General features: G+C 35.4%; 1 pseudogene; it reads left to right on the top strand.

Moving 5' to 3' along the window:
- Positions 1 to 3,881: 3,881 nt before the first annotated feature.
- Positions 3,882 to 8,280, top strand: LOC132007083 (small ribosomal subunit protein eS1-like; annotated as a pseudogene).
- Positions 8,281 to 10,458: the final 2,178 nt, after the last annotated feature.

Here is a 10,458-nt window from a genome sequence, read left to right as displayed (position 1 = left end):
TTAGAAGTCCATGACATCAGTCTTTGAGAGATAAATGACACCAAGAAATGTTCCAGTTTCATTATTATTGGGATACCTGAGGGGGTGAAGCAAGAAAGAAAGGACTATAAGATATATTTGAGCAATTCATAGCTTAGAACTTCCTTAATCTGGGGAAGAAGACAAGCATTCGTGTCGAGGCAGAGAGGAACTCTCCCAAGATCAATAAAAATAGACCAAAACCCTTGCGTATAATAATAAAACTTGTTAATCTTAGAGCCAAGGAAGCTAGCCTGAGAGCACCTAGGGGAAGATATTTCTTACCCATGCACCTAGAGGAAGATATTTCTTACCCAATGGCTATACCCATTCTATTCCCAGAATAACATCAGCCCTGTCCACGGAGACCTGGTAAAGCAGAAAGGGCTTGCAAGATATGTTCAGGGTACTAAATGAGAAGAACATGCAGCCAAGAATGTTTTTTCCCAGGAACACTGTCATTCAGAATGGACAGAGAGTCACGGAGCTTCCAGGATCAGCAGAAACTGAAAGAATATGTGATCACCAAGCCAGACCTCTATGAAATATTAAGGGGGATTCTATAAAAGAAGAAACACCTCAAGAGTAATATACACCAATAATTTACAGAGAACAGGGACATTACAGGCAATATGATGGAACTAAATATCTTTCAGTAGTTACTCTGAATGCAAAAGGCCTAAATGTTCCCATAAAATGGCATAGGGTTGCAGATAGGATAAAAGACAGGACCCATCCTTATACTGTCTATCAGAGACTGATTTTGAACATAAAGATACCCCCAGATTGAAAGCGAGGCAATGGAAAACCATTATCATGCCAGCAGACCTCAAAAGAAAGCTGGGGTAGCAATTCTTATATCAGAAAAATTAGATTTTATTTTATTTTTAAATTATTATTTTTTATTGTGTTATGTTAGTCACCATATAATACATCATTAGTTTTTGATGTAGTGTTCCAAGATTCATTGTTTATCTATAACATGCAGTGCTCCATGCAATATGTGTCCTTCTTAATTCCCATCATCAGGCTCACCCATCCCCTCTCCTCTAAAACCCTCAGTTTGTTTCTTAGAGTCTACAGTCTCTCATGGGTCCTCTCCCCATCCGGCTTGCCCCCCTTTTCTTTCCCTTACCTTTTCCTAAGGTCCTTCATGTTATTCCTTATGTTCTACAAGTAAGTGAAACCATATGATAATTAACTTTCTTTGCTTGACTTTTTTCACTCAGCATAATCTCCTCAAGTCCCATCCATGTTGACACAAAAGTTGGGTATTCATCCTTTATGATGGTTGAGTAATATTCCATTGTATATATGGACCACATCTTCCTTGTCCATTTGTCTTTTGAAGGGCATCTCAGCCCTATCCTTAGATTGGTTATTGTGGATATTGCTGCTATGAACATTGGGGTACATATGGCCCTACTTTTCACTACATTTGTATCTTTGGGGTAAATACCCAATAGTGCAATTGTCAGGTCATAGGGTAGCTCTATTTTTAATCTTTTGAGGGACATCCAAACTGTTTTCTAAAGTGGCTGCACCAACTTGCATTCCCATTAACAGTGTAAGAGTGTTCCCCATTCTCCACATCCTCTCCAACATTTGTTGTTTCTTGCCTTGCTAATTTTTGCCATTCTAACTGGTGTAAGGTGGAATCTTAGTGTGGTTTTGACTTGAATTTCCCTGATGGTTAATGATGATGAACGTAATTTTCATGTGTCTGCTAGCCATTTGTATGTCTTCATTGGAGAATTGTCTGTTCTGTTTGGTGTTGAGTTTGATAAGTTCTTTATAGATCTTGGATATCAGTCCTCAGTCTGTAGTGTCATTTGCAAATATCTTCTCCTATTCCATAGTTTTGCTGATTGTTTCTTTTGCTGTGAAGAAGATTTTTATCTTGATGAATACCCCACAGTTCACTTTCACTTTTGTTTCTCTTGCCTTTGGAGATGTGTTTTGAAAGAACTTTCTGTGGCCAAGGTCAAAAAGGTTATTGCCTATGTTCTCCTCTAGGATTTTGATGAAATCCTGTCTCACATTGAGGTCTTTCAGCCATTTTGAGTTTATTTTTGTAAGAAAATGTGTAATAAATTTTGTAAGAAATTTTGTAAAAAATTACACATTTTGTAAGAAAATGTATAAGAAATGTGTAATGTGTAAGAAAATGGTTGAGTTTCATTCTTTTATACATAACTGTCCAATTTTCCCAGCACCATTTATTGAAGAAACTGTCTTTTTTGCATTGGATATTTTTTTCCTGCTTTGTTGAAGATTACTTGACCATATAGTTCATGGTCCATATCTGGGCTCTTTACTCTGTTTCCCTGGCCTATGTGTCTGGGTTATTTGTTTGTTCAATTGTTTTGTTTTGTTTTTGCCAGTATCATGATGTCTTAATGATCACAGCTTTGTAATAAAGCTTGAAATCAGGCAATATGATGTCCCCAGTTTTGTTTTTCTTTTTCAACATTTAAAGCACATTTCCTGGTGCTGGGAAAATTGGACAGCCACATGTAGAATGATATAACTCGACCATTCTCTTCCACTACACACAAAGATAAATTCAAAATAGATGAAAGACTTCAATGTGAGACAAGATTCCATCAAAATCCTAGAGGAGAACATAGACAGTAACCTCTTCAACATCTGCCACAGTACCTTCTTTCAAGACACATCTCCAAAGGCAAGGGAAACAAAAGCAAAAATGAACATTTGGGACTTCATCAAGATAAAAATCTTCTGCACAGCAAAGGAAACAGTCAACAAAACAAAGAGGCAACCCACAGAATAGGAAAATATATTTGCAAATGACATTACAGATGAAGGTCTGGTATCCAAGATCTATAAAGAACTTCTCAAACAACGCTCAAAAAGCAAATAATCCAGCTTAAAAATGGGCAGAAGACATGAACAGACACTTCTCCAAAGAAGACAAAGAAATGGCTAACAGACACATGAAAAACTATTCAACATCACTAGCCATCAGGGAAATACAAATCTAAACCACAAAGAGATACCACCTTACACCAGTTCAGAATGGTTAAAATTAACAAGGCAAGAAACAATAAATGTTGTAGAGGCTGTGGAAAAAGGGGAAACCTCTTACACTCTTGGTGGAAATGCATGTTTGTACAGCCACTTTGGAAAACAGTGTGGAGGTTCCTTAAAAAGTTAAAAATAGAGCTACCCTAGGACCCAGCAAACCTAGGACCTAGGTATTTACCCCGAGGATAAAAATGTAGTGAAAGAAGGAGTACATTCCCCCTAATGTTCATAGCAACAATGTCCACAGTAGCCAAACTATGGAAGGAACCAAGATTCCCTTAAACACATGAATGAATAAAGAAGATGTGGTACATATATACAATAGATTATTAGTCAGCCATCAGAAAGATTTATACCCACCATTTGTATGGACATGGAAAGAAGTGGAGGGGATTATTAAGTGAAATTAGTCAAGCAGAGAAAGCCAAATATTATATGGTTACATTCATATGTGGGACATAAGGAATAGCACAAAGGATCATATGGGAAGGAAAGGAAGAGTGAAGAGGAAGAAATCAGAGAAGCAGATAAACCATCAGAGACTCTGGACTTTGGGAAACAAACTGAGGGTTTCAGAGGGGAGGGGATAGTGGGATGGTGTAGTCAGGTGATGTGTATTAGGGAGGTCACCTGTTGGGTTGAGTACTAGGTGTTATATGCAACTGATGAATCACTGAACACTACATCAAAAACTAATGATGTTCTATATGGTGGCTAACTAAACATAATAAAAAAAAACAACTTAGAAAACTAAAAAGAGACATAAACAGCAATACAATAATAGTTGGGACTTTAACCCTGCCCCACTCGCAACAATGATGTGATTGTTGAGACAGAGAATTAAAACAGTGGATTTAACAGTATGATAGACAAAAAGGACCTAATTGACATATACAGAACATTCTTTCCAACATTAACAGAATAAACATTCTTCTTGAGTGCACATTTTCTAGGATAGGCAATATATTCAGTCAGAAAACAAGTCTTAGCAAATTCAAGAAGATGGAAGTCAAACCAAGTATCTTTTCTGATCACACTAGAAATCAATAATGAGGAAAACTAGAAAATTTACATATACATGGAAATTAAACAATATTCTCATGAACAACTAATGGAATGACCTTTAATGAATTAATGACCTTTAATGAGTTAAAGGTCAAAGTTAAAAGTATACTGAGACAAATTAAAATGGAAACACAGCATGCTAGTACTTATGGGATGCAGAAAAGGCAGATCTAAGAGCTAAGTTCTTAGCAATAATTACCTCTGTTAAGAAGAAAGATCCCAAATGAACAACCTAACTTTATGGATTAAGGAACTGGGAATAAAGAACAAACTGAGTCCAGAGTTAGTAGATAGAATAAAGTAATAAAACTTAGATCGGACACAAGCAAGACTAATTGGGAAAATAGTATGAATACAGCCAATTGTAGTAAGGGGATTGAATCAATAATCAAAAGTTTCCCAATGAAGAAAAGCCCAGCAAAATATATCTGCACTTGTGAGTTCATCTTATTCATTTTATTGTGATATTTACTTTATTGTGTTGGTCTGGAACTAAACCTGCAATATCCCTGAGGTATACCTATAGTGTTTTTTATATACTAACAGCAAATTATCTGAAAAATAAATGAAGGAAACAATCCTATTTAGAATAGCTTTAAAAATAATAAAATATTTAGGAATAAGTTTAGCATAGGAGTTGAAATATTTCTACTCTGAAAACAAGTCATTGATCAAATAAATCAAAGAAGACACAAATAAATGGAGAGATATCCTATGTTCATAAATTGGATAACCAATGCTGTTAAAATATCAGTACCATCCAAAGTCATCTGCACATTCAGTACAAACTTCTCAAGATCTCAATGTGAGTTTTTTTTAAAAGATTTTATTTATTTATTTGACAAACAGAGATCACAAGTAGGCAGAGAGGCAGGCAGAGAGAGGGGGAAGCAGGCCTCCCACTGAGCAGAGAGCCCCATGCAGGGCTCGACCCCAGGACCCTGGGATTATGACCTGAGCTGAAGGCAGAGGCTTTAACCCACTGAGCCACCCAGGCACCCCTCAGTGTGAGTTTTTAATGAAAAAAAAAAAAACTAAAATTTTTATGGGACCATATAAAACCCAAAGTGACCAAAGTAAAAGTGGGAAAGAAGAAAAAAAAATACCGTATCACAATTCTGGATTTTAAGCTATACTTTATAGCTATAGTAATCAAAACAGTATGGTACTGTGGTGCCTGGATGGCTTAGTGGGTTAAGCCTTTGGCTCAGGTCATGATTTCAGGGTCCTGGGATTGAGCCCCACATTGGGCTTTCTGCTCAGTGGGGAGCCTGTTTCCCCCTCTCTCTCTGCCTGCCTCTCTGCCTACTTGTGATCTCTCTCTGTCAAATAAGTAAATAAAATCTTTAAAAAAACAGTATTTTACTGACATAAAAGTAGATACACAGATCAATAGAACAAAACTAGGACTTTGAAAAGAAAGCCACATATATTTGTCGACTAATTCTAAATATTGTTAATTAGTATTTGACAAACGAGCCAAAATACTAAATGGAGAAAACAGTCTCTTTAATAACATTGCTGGGAAAAACGAGATATTCATGTGCAAAAGAATGAAACTATATCCATTTCTTACACTACACACAAAAATTGACTTGAAATGGATTAAGGGCTTAAGTGTAAACCATCAGTACAACCATAAATCTCCTAAAATAAAACATAAGAAAATAATTCTTGACATGGGTTTTAACACTGAATTTTTTTGATATGACACTTAAAGCACAATTAAAAAAAATAGGTGGTACTACATTAAACTAAAATATTTTTCGATAGCAAAAGTAACAATAAAATGAAAAGACAACATACAGAATTGAAAAAAAAATTGCAAACCATATACTTAATAAGGAATTAATAACCAAAATACATAAAATAATTACTAACAAATGTAAATAATAATACCATAATAGTATCGGACTTTAACACCTCACTCATGTCCATTGATATATCATCTAAACAGAAAAGCAACAAAGAAAGAGTGGCTCTGTATAATACACTGGGCCAGATGGATTTGGAAGATGTTTTCACAACATTCCATCCTAAAAGAGCAGAATACACATGCTTCTCAAGTGCACATGGAACATTCCCTAGAATACATCACATATTAGGTCACAAAACAGCCTTCACCAAATATGAATAAATGAATGAATGAATAGTCATACCATGCATCTTTTCTGACCACAACATAATGCAACTAGCAGTCAACAACAAGATAAACATCTATAAAGACCAAAAATACATGGAGGTTAAATAACACAGTACTAAACAATGAATGGCTCAACCATGAAATAAAAGAATAAATAAAGAATTACATGGAAACAACTGAAAATGAAATAACAAAGAATAGAACAGACATACATTATATTGAAACTAAACATACAATAGAATAAATCCATGAAACTAGGAGGTGATTCTTTGAAAAAATAAATAAAATTGATAAACCTCTAATTGGACTTATCAAAAAAAAGAGAAATGAGTCAAATAAAATCACAAATAAGAGAGAATAACAACTAACAGCAAATAAATACAATTATAATAGAATATTATGAGAGTTATCTGCCAACACACTGGACAACCTGGAAGAAACTGATAAAATCCTAAAAACATAGAAACTAACAAAATGGAAACAGGAAGAATTAGAAAATTTATGCAGACCGATTACCAGCAAAGAAATTGAATCAGTAAAAACCAAAACCAAAAATAGGCAAAAAACAAAAAATGGGGCGCATGGGTGGCTCAGTGGGTTAAGCCGCTGCCTTTGACTCAGGTCATGATCTCAGGGTTCTGGGATTGAGTCCCACATCAGGCTCTCTGCTCAGCAGGGAGTCTGCTTCCCTTCCTCTCACTCTGCCTGCCACTCTGCCTACTTGTGATCTCTCTCTCTGTCAAATAAATAAATAAAATCTTTTAAAAAAATGAAAAAAATAAAACAAAACAAAAGACCTCCCAACAAACAAAAGACTAGGACTGGATGGCTTCACAGATTAATTCTACCAAATATTTAAGAAGAATCAATAACCATTCTTCTTGAACTATTCCAAAGTACAGAAGAGGAAGGAAAACTTCAAAATTCATTCTATGAGGTCAGCATTATTCTCATACCAAAAAAAGATAAAGACACGAAAGAAGAAACAAAGAAAGAAAGAGAAAAAGAAAGAAAGAAAGAAAAAAGAAAGAGACAATTACAGGCTTTTGGCTCCCTGAGCAGTACCACGGTAGTCCACAAAAACAAACACCTTATGAAAGGCAGCAAAATGGGAGGCAAGAATAAAGTGGTTGATCCATTTTCTGAGAAAAATTGGTTTGATGTGAAAGCACCACCTACATTCAATATAAGATATATTGGGTGAAAAAAAAAAAAAAACAGTCAAAAGAACTCAAGCAACCAAAATCACATCTAATGGCCTCAAGGGAATTCTTTTTGAAGTGAGCCTTACTGATCTGCAGAACGATGAAATTACATTTAGAAAATTCAAGCTAATTACTGAGGATGTCTAGGGAAAACACTGCCTGACTAATTTTCATGCAATGGATCTTACCTGTGACAAAATGTACTTCATGCTAAAAAAAAAAAAAAAAAAAAGGCAGATCATGATTGAAGCTTATGTTGATGTCAAGACTATCAGTGGCTATTTATTTTGTCTAGTTTCTGTAGGTTTTACTGAAAAAGTATAACAATTAGATTTGGAAAACCTCTTATGCTCAGTACAAACAGGTCTGCCAAATTTGGAAAAAGATGATGGAAATCATGACCTGAGAGGTGCAGACAAATGACTTGAAAGAAGTAGTCAATAAACTGATTCCAAATAGAATCAGAAAAGACATAGAAAGTGTTGTCAGCCCATTTATCCACTCCGTGATGACTTTGTTAGAAAAATAAAATGTGGGGTGCCTACGTGGCTCCATCAGTTAAGCCTCTGGCTCTTGATTTTGGCTCAGGTTATGATCTCAGGGTTATGAGACTGAGCCCCACATTGGGCTCAATGTCCACCTGGGAGCCCTTTCCCCTGCTCACACACTTTCTCTCTCTCTCAACAAACAAAGTGGAGTTTCTTGGTGAAATCTGTAGTCTGGAAAAGCTACTGGGGATAAGACAAGTGCTAAAGTTGAAGGAGCTGATAAAATGAACCAATAATCCAAGGATCTATCTAAAGTTCAGACACTTAATTGTAACAAATAAAAATAAATCTTATTTGTAATGTTTAAAGAGAGAGAGAGAGAGAATGACAGGCCAATGTCTGTGATGAACAGAAATGCAAAAAAAACCTCAACAAAATATTAGCAAACCAAATCCAATGATACATCTAATGATACATTAAAAAATTCTTTCACTATAATCAAGTGGGATTTATTCCTTGGTTTGCAAGGGTGGTTCAAAATTTGCAAATCAATCAACATGATATATCATATCAATGAGAGAAAGGATAAGAACAAGATAATCGGGATGCCTGGGTGGCTCAGTTGGTTAGGCAGCTGCCTTCAGCTCAGGTCATGATCCCAGCGTCCTGGGATCGGGTCCCACATCAGGCTCCTTGCTCAGCGGGGAGCCTGCTTCTCCCTCTGCCTCTGCCTGCCATTCTGTCTGCCTGTGCTTGCTCTCTCCCCCCTCTCTCTCTGATAAATAAATAAAATCTTAAAAAAAAGAACAAGATAATAATTTCAATAGATGCAAAAAAATATTTGACAAAGTACAGCATCCATTCATGATAAAAATCTCAAACAAGGTAGGTTTAGAGGGAACACACCTAAACATAATAAGGGCCATATATGAAAACCCCACATTATCTTAATCGGGGAAAAATGAAGAGTTTTTCTTTAAGGTCAGGAACAAAACAAGGATGTCTATTCTCACCACTTTTATTCAACATAGTACTGGAAATCCTAGACACAGATAACAGACTATATATATGTATATATATATATTTTTAAATATATATATATATAATCGAAATTGGTAAGGAAGAAATAAGACATTCACTATACAAAGATGACATGATACTATATACAGAAAACTTGAACAACTCCACTAAAAAAAGAAAAGAAACAAAAAGCAACAACAAAACAACCTGCCAAAACTGATAAACAAACTCAGTTGAATAACAGGATACAAAATCAATGTATAGAAATTTGTTGCATTTCTATACACTAACAATGAAATAGCTGAAAAAGAAATTAAGAAAAGAGTCTCATTTATAATTTCACCCAAAAAAGTGAGATACCTAGGAATAAATCTAAAGAGGTAAAAGATCTGTACTCTGAAAACTATAAAACATTGATGAAAGAAATTAAAGATGACCCAAAAAATGAAAATAAATTTCATGTTCATGAGTCAGAAGAACAAATATTGTTAAAATGTCTATATTATCAAAACAATCTACAAATTTAATGCAATCCCTATCAAATTATCAACAACATTTTTTTCACAGACCTACAAATATAATTCTGAAATTTGTATGGAACCACAAATGACCCTAACAAGTAAAACAATCTTGGGGAAAGAGAAAAAAAAAAAAAAAGGAAAGCTGAAGGCTTCACAGTTACAGAACTGAAGTTATATTACAAAGCTATAGTGATCAAAATGGTATGGTACTGGGACAAAAAGAGACACATAAGTGAAAGTGGCAGAATAGAAAACCCAGGAATGAACCAACAACTACATTATCAATTAATCTTCAGCAAAGCAGATAATAATATCCAATGGCAAAAGACAGTCTCTTCAACAAATGGTGTTAGAAGTGGACAGCAATATTCAAAACAATAAAACTGGACTATTTTCTTTTTTTAAATAAGATTTATTTATTTATTTGTTTGTTTGTTTGACAGACAGAGATCACAAGTAGGCAGAGAGGCAGGCAGAAAGAGAGGGAAGCAGGCTCCCCGCTGAGCAGAGAGCCTGATGTGGGGCTCGATCCCAGGACCCTGAGACCATCACCTGAACTGAAGGCAGAGGCTTAAGCCACTGAACCACCCAGGCACCCCCAAACTGGACTATTTTCTTACAGGATACACAGAAACAAATTCAGAATGGATTATATTAAGGGGGGAACATATTGCATGGAACTCTGGGTGTTATACACAAACAATGAAGCATGGACACTACATCAAGAACTAATGATATATTGCATGGTGGCTAAAACAGCATAAAAAAAAATTAAAAAGACCTAAATGTGAGATCTGAAATCTAGAACAATCCTAGAAGATAACACAGGCAGTAACTTCTTTAATATGGGCCATAGCAACTTTTTTTCTAAATAGGTCCCATAGGGCAAGGGAAATAAATGCAAACATAAACTATTGGGACTTCAAAATAAAAAGCTTCTGCACATGGAA

Source organism: Mustela nigripes, chromosome X (genome assembly GCF_022355385.1).
Source record: "Mustela nigripes isolate SB6536 chromosome X, MUSNIG.SB6536, whole genome shotgun sequence".
In the NCBI taxonomy this organism is placed as follows: domain Eukaryota; kingdom Metazoa; phylum Chordata; class Mammalia; order Carnivora; family Mustelidae; genus Mustela; species Mustela nigripes.
Note: the sequence above shows the minus strand (reverse complement) of the source record. Positions and strands in the feature narration are given on the sequence as shown.